This window comes from Ostrinia furnacalis, unplaced genomic scaffold (genome assembly GCF_004193835.3).
Source record: "Ostrinia furnacalis isolate ACB-3 unplaced genomic scaffold, ASM419383v2 OfSCF1435, whole genome shotgun sequence".
NCBI lineage: Eukaryota > Metazoa > Arthropoda > Insecta > Lepidoptera > Crambidae > Ostrinia > Ostrinia furnacalis.
The window spans coordinates 62,835-72,056 of NW_021131674.1; positions in this window are offsets into that span (position 1 = coordinate 62,835).

Genomic DNA, 9,222 nt, shown 5'->3' on the forward strand with positions numbered 1-9,222 from the left:
AAAACAATACAAATTAACACTAGTTGTTTAATAAGACAATCCTTACTTCCACAAACTTGTTACATAGCGATGATTCAATTCAATTCTTGAAATGAACTTTCGATCAATTTTCCTCTCATTCCTGAAAGTAATATTGCTTCCTTTGACTCCCCTATACGTTCGGGCTACAGTATAACAAAGTCACGACTTCAAATCACGCAAGAGGAAATTGTTTTATGATGACGGATCCGCTATTGGATCTATCAAGCCAGTGATCAAGAATAGATTGATGGGAATATACCTACTTTCAGGTTTTTTCATGTGGCGTAAATTTGTACTTTTTAGTTAAAATTGGTTATGTGCTTGACTTTAAATATTATGTGTTTCATTGCAGGATGTTAGTATTGTAGTTAAAGATCCATATCCATATCCAGATTGTGTCAATGGAATGAATTTTCAGTATTAAATCATACATCTACACATTCCATAAATTGGAGCATTTATGCTAAAATAAAAATTAAAATCATAAGAGATTAACGCCCGTATTCACAAACATTACTATGACGTCTCACAGTGCGCATAGACGCACAGGGTCACACATGAACCAATCACAGAGCTCTATTCAACGCTGTGCGTTCGATTTGCGTATCGTTTGTGAATGTGTAAGATCAATATTTTATATGCATATTGTAGATTGATTAGACAATACCATTTATATTTTACTAGCTTTCCGCCCGCGGCTTCGCCCGCGTGGAATTTTGTCTGTCACAGAAAAACTTTATCGCGCGCGTCCCTGTTTCAAAAACCGGGATAAAAACTATCCTATGTTCTTTCCCGGGACTCAAACTATCTCTATGCCAAATTTCATCAAAATCGGTTGCGAGGTTTAAGCGGGAAAGCGTAACAGACAGACAGACAGACAGACAGACAGACAGACAGACAGAGTTACTTTCGCATTTATAATATTAGTTGGGATAACTTCTATAATAAAAGGGTCAGTATTTGGCATATGAACTTTGTATTGCAGTGATTTAATAAAAGGCACCGCAACTTAAAAGCCAAAGTAAGAGTTACGCAACATAGTTGCTAACTACTAAGACACACGGCTAGGTCAAGCGTACACTTAGGGAAAGTGTTGCCTATAAGGCGATGTATATGTTACAGGAAATGTATGAATTCTAGGAATTGTATACTATTCCTAGGAAATGTATACAATTCCGAAGCTATTTAGGAAATGTATAAAATATTGCTTCAGAGATTTTTTAATACGCACATATCCTAGGACATGTATACTTTTCCTAGGAATTTTATAGAATTCCAATATTGTATTAGGAAATGTATAAAACTAAGCGGCACAAGCGCGGTCATGTGATTTAGTGCCCCTCAGTACGCCTAAAATTTTATTTAGACAAACCACATTGACCGATAGGTACTTTTAACTCACAACTATTATTGTTTAGCCTGAAAGTTGTTTTCGCACTATTATATTTTGACTGAAAAAAATATTTGCCTTTTGGCATAACTTTCTTTCGGCATCACGCATATTGGTATTGGACGCTGAAGTATTGGAAAACCCTAATTTTAACATATCTTTTATTAAACTATTATTGACATGAAGGTTTTAGTACTCCTGTAGCTGGATAACAAAGTCTCGGTTAGGTTAGGTTAGACTTGCGACCTTGTCACATACACAGCGGCCGCGGCGCGGGAGCGCCATTTAAGTTTCGGAAAAAAAAAGAAATCTTAATTACATTTCCGATTGCTGTTTAGGAAATGTGTAAATTTCCTAGGAAATGTGTCTAATATAATTTACATCACACATTTCCGGGTGATTTTAGGACTTATACACAAATCCTAGGAATTGTATACAATGACGGATTTCATACATTTCCTGTAACATATACATCGTGTAGGAACCAGGGTATCAGAGGCAAGGCCTCGTGAACCGCCCGATTAGCACGCGAGAGTTCAAGGACTCTACCACAGATACCGTTCAGTTCTATAGATAAACCCATTAACCTATTGCATAACCGGGACCAAGGGCTCAAGTCGAGCTTAGTGTTCGCAGTCGGAATTTATTGGACAACTACCGTAATTACAGGAAGTTTGATATTGTCTGTTAGTTTCAGAAATACCTCCGCAGAATAGACTGGAGTTATTCTAAAAGTTTCAGGAGCACTGCCGTCTATCTAACTTTGCTCAGAGATGTAGGTAAGTTTTATTAGATTCTCTATTTATTAGGACGCGGGAGACAACTAGTAGATGTTCAAACATGATGGAACTTGTAACGGTAACATCGTTGACTGACATCTTTTAGCTATTTTGTAGATCACTGGTTAATAATTTGATGAAGCTATTTATTTGTTACTTGTAAACAGTTTTCTTTCAAATATTAGGAATGTAATAAACCTTCCGCGTCAGGTTAAATAAGGGCTAGTTTCTATTGACGATTTAGGTTGGGTTGCACTATTTTACTTCAACAAACGTTAAAAATCTTACAAAGTTCAAACAAAAACACCGTTTGTTTTAACTTTATAGTTACGGTTAACATTAGGTGATGCAACTCAGCGTAACATATAATAAACATGGGTTAATAAATAATAATCTTTAATATTTTATGAAATCATGGAAGATGAAAGTTTAACGAACCGAGATCACACAGAAAATAGTTTGATTTCAATTCAGTTAAACAACGGCATTGAAATTATATCATCTTCTTTTGTTCGATAATAATCAAATTACTACATTACAAACTTTTTACCATTCCCAATTTCCCTCTTATACCTAATCCATCCATATTTACAGTCACACCATGACAAGACAAAAAGATAAAACTCGCTTATTCATTGTGTTTTGTTTCCTTTAAAGAATTAATTGATTGCTCATAAAAATATTATAAAAAATACTATATTATCATGTGATAACGTTAACTGCTTTATAACATCATGGCTTACTAAATTATCAGTGTTATTTTACCGATGATCGGCACACTAAGCACAGTGTGGCGTTCTGTGTTACTGTAAATAAGTGCGACTTTACAATAAAAATGTTTTGTGTGATGTGATGATGATTGTGCATAAATTAATTATATGTAAGTATATTTAAGTACATAGAAATCCAACAAACAACATGTTTGTAATGTGTGGAGTTGCAGACATCGAAGTCACAACCTCTAAAGTCGTATTGCGATTTGCGGTTATTTATCGACCACTACGACAAAGTCATCTAAGCAGTTATGTAGATAAGAAATGTTACTACTAACAAAATAAGAGAGAAATTGAATTATCTGAGTCTTCTCAACGTCATTCTAACACCTACGTATATAATTGAAGTTTTTCGATCTCTCCAGTTTAACATTGCAGATCTGAAGTAATTAAAAATCAACTGGCATGTGCTACGAACGAAAAACGCATTACACTAGCTGCCCATGGTGGCTTTTAAAGTTTGACACAAAGAAAGAAGCAAAAAAAGATGGTACCTTCTAGATACAAATCAATCAATGTAAATGTTAATCGATCTTATTTATTTGTAAATAATTGCAAATTTCTATGAAGATGCACACAGTTGCTACGAAACCCGTAGCTACGGGTACTACGAAACTAATGTTTATACGCTATACTCGTATTACTTATTCAAGACTTTTGTTCAGTTATCTAATTTTAGCTAAGCTTAGGCCCGATTCCAATTTGTATGAAGAATCGCCCGATATCAAATCGGTGTAATGTGCGCACTTTCATACATGTCCATACTAACAGCCCAACCTAACTATCGTCTAAACACATTTTAATTCTAAAACATGAATGATATTCCAGGTTAAACCACAGAATAATAATAAGTACTACGAATACGTAGTTAAACGTAAATTAAAATTGTTGCTGTGACGTCCTACGTCAAAAATAAATAAAAATACACCTAAAAGTTATAAAAACAACTATGAAAAACAACGGTGGTTTTCGTGCAAACAGTTTCAATTTTGTTTTAAACAATTTCACTGTTTTTTAGCTGTCATGCAATCTGATGTGCAGCTAGACCGAATCGTCAGGCCATATTTATTATTCTGTGAATCGGTCGTTCCAACCGGTTTTTGGTTTAAATTGCCATTTTTTTATCGCTCGAGAGTAGATTTTACCCCTAGTTTACTAACTTTAATTTATAACGGACATTTTTCTGTCGACAGTGGTTTGTGAATAGAATAAACAAAATGTTTATGAAAAAAGCGACGGTTCGGTTAGATAAAAAAATGCACTAGCGAATTTATAATCTTATAAATATTTGTCGACGTGCTCTAATACCATGCCAAATGCAACATAATTACCTAGTAGGATTAAAGAAATCAAGAAAAAAGTATTTAGTATGCAAGTGAACGACCCAGACCTTTGGTATTATACTCGTAATCAGATGTATTCACTACCTACTTGTTTTAATGCGCTGCAGAAAAAAACATTGAAACAATGTCCTACTTATTTCCGAAAGGCTAAGCATAAATATATAAAAAACGCTATGCAGTATGCGATACAACAGGCATGCACGCCCAAGCAATAATAGACACGCCAGACTGAAAACTTTCCGCTGAAAATGTTAATATTTCATACAAAATCGATCTCTTTGTAACAGATAGCGATGTCTGTATTGTCTGTATTGATTGACAAAGCAAGGCGAGCTCGTTTAAATGCACGGTCGACAGCACATCACCATACATATTTGTTGCAAAAGAGCTTGTTACAACAATGAAGCAGTACTGACTGCTGCATACGTTTTACTGCCTGCTCTATGTGTGCTACTTCTATGATCTAGCAAGTAGTACCTACATCAACGCCAAGATAGGGCGCATGTCAAGCGGGAATCGTGGTCAGTGAAAATGCTGACGCTCTCGGCAGAGTTCGGTTAAAGGGAACACAATAATAGAACCATATTCATATGTGGTATCCCCAAAAGCTTTGCCGGAATATAAGACCCTGAAGTCTCCAAGCTAAAGAAAGTATACCAAAACAAGACAAGACTTCACAGACTCACTCTTATACAGATTTTACCATAACTCTGGGTTGATCTCGGAACTGAGAAGCAAAACAAATAATTAAAATCAAGTTCATATTGAATAAGTATTTTAGGGTGGACTAGAAATATAACAGAGTGCCATCATAAAGGTATCATTGTGATGAAATAATGTTTGTAATGAATACTGATCTTACAAATGAAATTGGATATGCATGGATTATTATACGGAGACAGCACATTAAGATAAACACTGTGGGTTCTTGTGTAGCTGTAATATGAGCTATTTCGCAACGAAAATGTACAGTACGATGTGTACACGTGTCTCATACTCGTATTTGGCAAGTTATATAGGTCATCAAAGTACAACTATACTAAAAACGTACTACACTCGTCGTCAATTAAATCGCACCTCCCGCGACAAGCACTTTGAAACGTATGCATCCCCACTTCCCACCAATATTGGCACCATTTAAAAGCCTAGTTCTAAACTTCATTTCATTAAAGGAAAGGGTTTTTATCCTAAAAATGTGTCTTTAGAAGGATCCAGAGTCACTTCTTCAAAAAATAGGTAGTTACGTTTGAGCCAACTTTTATGGCCATAAAACTGTTAAGTTGGGATTAATCGCTATCCATCTGTTAAAGAGGATACGTGTAATCATTATTTGGTTTTATAACCATAAAATTTGGTCTAATTGATCCCAGAGGTGAGCCCAAAGTGAGGTCTTCTTTCAAGTCACATTTATGGTATATGTTAATCTTTTATTAAGAAATTAAATGTGTTTTTCTTTAAGGATATTTATTGGGCTTTCACATAACACCAATATTGTCGGGGTACCATGATTGTGTCAGAAGAAAATCTTTAAAGTTCGCGTCGCGGAAGGTGCGGTTTATTTGATGTTGAGTGTATGTTTCATTTTTATGAACAATAATAAGTACTTTAAACCCCGAAACTAATTGTTCTATTACAAGTGCAATGCAGACAGAAATGTAGAGTGACCCGTCTATGTCGTTTATTATTGTTCTGAGTGACTTAACTTTTGGAGTGTTTTACGTAACCGATAACATTAATTAAACTCCTTAACTTAACTTTTTCTTGAACATCATCGAATAAATGAGTTTCAGGAGGTTATTACAAATATCATTTCATTTAAAGATACTCGTATAATATTCCACTCTATTTTTTCAGTTCAGCAAATAGCTGTGTCAAATTTTTAAACTTTTTAAAGTTAAATTAAAAATCACTTTTTATAACGACACTTTCTACAAGCAACAATTGACTTCATTTTTTTTAATGCAAAACAAGGCAGGTATTTGACCACATTCGCATTATATGATAAGTGAATTGGATATTTATCAATATCATTACTCCAGTTCTGTGAATTCATTGGACTAGTTATTTCATCTAAACTGCGGAAAGAGGGATTAATTCAATTATATGATTTGATTATCATCTACAGACCGACAACGGAACATGGGAAGCTTTTAAAATAGGGGTGTATCAAACTTTATTTCCTGCTACGTCGCGTCGTAGCATTTGCCGTAGCAGGATACTACAATCTTGACTGCTGTAGCAATTGTATTAGATTGGATATTGAATAACATGATCTATTAATGCAGTAATAAATATCAACATTGTTTAACGAAAACCAAATTATTCGCTAGCTGGCTCAACCCTCATTAATCACGGGTTTGTAACAATGCAGCAATTGGTATTATTTTCGTGGGCTAGTATCGAGCTATCACGTGACGCATGTGGCATTCACCGCACGACAAGGCGCTAGGCGGTAGAGCTAGGAGTTGAGGCGACAGCCACGATGCGTCGTGTCGTGTCGTGTTCAGCTGAAAGGTTCGGCAGCGGGAGGGGGCGGGTTGCGCGAGGTCACGCCGCTCGGCCGCGCCCGCCGCCGCTCGGGCTGCGACGCGCGCAGCGACACCTTGCGTGCGCCGCCACAGCGCCAGATCGAGTTTACGTCCCGCGACCACGCTGCGGACTCTGCCGCCTCTCACACTGCCAACGAATTGTTATCTAAATATCGTTCCTAGGTCTCCACCTTTAGTGAACGAACACGCGATTCTAATCGGAAACGTGCTATCTTTTTACCAATCGATGCTCACGTATCTGATGATATACCATTCTGTAAACGAGTCGTGCGTTAAAATTAAAATCGATCGACTGCATTAAAAAGTAAAAACTATTATTATCGTTTGCGGTCGAGTTTTGCAGATTTTGTTGCGCTGCGATAGGGCTTTTGAGCTTTCTTTATATGCATATTCCAAAAAGTGTCTGGATATCGCTGGCGCAGATCGCATTTTTAAAATATACAGAGTGTGGTGCCGTCCTGTGCTTAGTTCAGTCAGTGAACCGTGCGTCGATTCCTCAAAGGTGTTTTTCTTGGCGTTCCTTTGGTTGCAAGCTTTAGCGATTTGCATTATTTCGGTTATTTCTTGCTTTACTTTGCTATTATTGTGAAAAAACGCGATCCATGCTTGGAGTTATGACTACCATGGTATGGTTTCCTTTGTCTAAATTACGTACATTTTTTCTTCTTTGTAGGAAGTTAGTATCTATCACAATCGATGCATTTAGCCTTATCGTATCCAACTGCAACACCTTACAAGCGTACATTGTAATTTTCATTCATTAAACTTTATACATTGTTGGATACATACTAAAAGGGTTTGACAGCATAGTTGTCACAAAAACAAAAGTAGATTTTAGCAATTTCGTAGTTAACTCTTGAGTCTGGACTGATCATGTAACAAACATACTCATGATGAATGCTCTACTCTGCTTTAGAAGGTTTTATTATCGATAGTATAGTTGCAAGTGGCCTGCATAGCGAGCGGCCGGAGGCGAGCGCGCCCCTCCCTCGCGCCGAATGCCCAGACCTCGCGGCACTCTCTAGCGCTACATCTACGGATCTCTCCCGATGCTAACATTTTTGGCACAACCTACACAGCTTTGTTTTCTCTGTAGCTCATAACTTTCCTGTTACATAACAATCTGGTTTGTTCGTTGAAATCTCAACAATCTTAGTTTTCGTAGTTAGGTATGTTTAACAACACAGTAAAAATATTAGCAGGTCTTGTTGCATTTTGATAGTATAGATTGTAATGCTTATCGGAATGCCATTTGCGGAATAATGTTATTTAGATATTGTACTCACTTTTGAATACAAATGACATGTAATTACAGTCACGTTAGGTACATAACAAAATTACACTCTTACTTACTCCGACTTCATATGAGTACATGATACAACATTAAGAGCTAATCCACTTAATGCTTTTATAAATATTTAAACATGTTTTACATTTTACACATATTTGAATTAATAGCATTATACAAATATGATTAAATGTTATCATATCAGGAAAGAAAAAGTAATAAACTTGAAATACAGACAATGATAGGTCAGTATACCATAAACATAGGTCGTTAAAATACGTATGAACCTTAACGTACGTTTCATGTACCTACATAAGCGTAAGGAAAGAATTTTCTTAGTAGGTAGTCAAGAACTCTTAATCGAAATATGTTTTCTTCTATTGAGAAAGCCATTATTTTATTTACTGCAGACTTACTTCAATCGCGTGTTTATCGGATCTAAGTAATAATATCGTTCATGACTTCTTTTATTGTTTGAGTAGGAATAAACCCGTTTTCGTTTCATTTCTAGTGTCTGTTGATTATATTTTTGGGTGGAAACATTAAAACATAGATCCAAACTGCAGTCCCAGGGCCTTATTCTTTATGAAAAGATGAAACCGATAAGGATATGATTTTAAAATGGTATTATCTACCGAAAAAAGTATCCGTCTCATAAGAATAAAGCTTCAAAATTTCATCTCATTATGCTATTAAATTTCAAAATAAGTGTGCGCCACCCCGCAAATGGCTTTAGTTGTCAATGGATAACAACATGACCACTCAGGCCGCATTGTCATCACTCATTTGTATTAGCAAGTGAAACGTCTCTCCGCTTGCTCGTGAATAGATGAAAAGATCCAACCGCCCATTGACATACTGTCTCAAATGAGACGCCCTCGTTCTCCGCTTTCAGCCGCGCATCTCTGCCTACCCATACACTATTTCTTCAACTACAATGTCTCGGCTGACTTTTGCGGAAGCTATACCTACCCTTAAATGCCGCCGCGAGATATCTTTTCACAATACGGTATTCTCGTTAGCAAAATAAGATCGCATATTTATGAATTCACGGTGCCACGGTATTGCGTCTATCAATC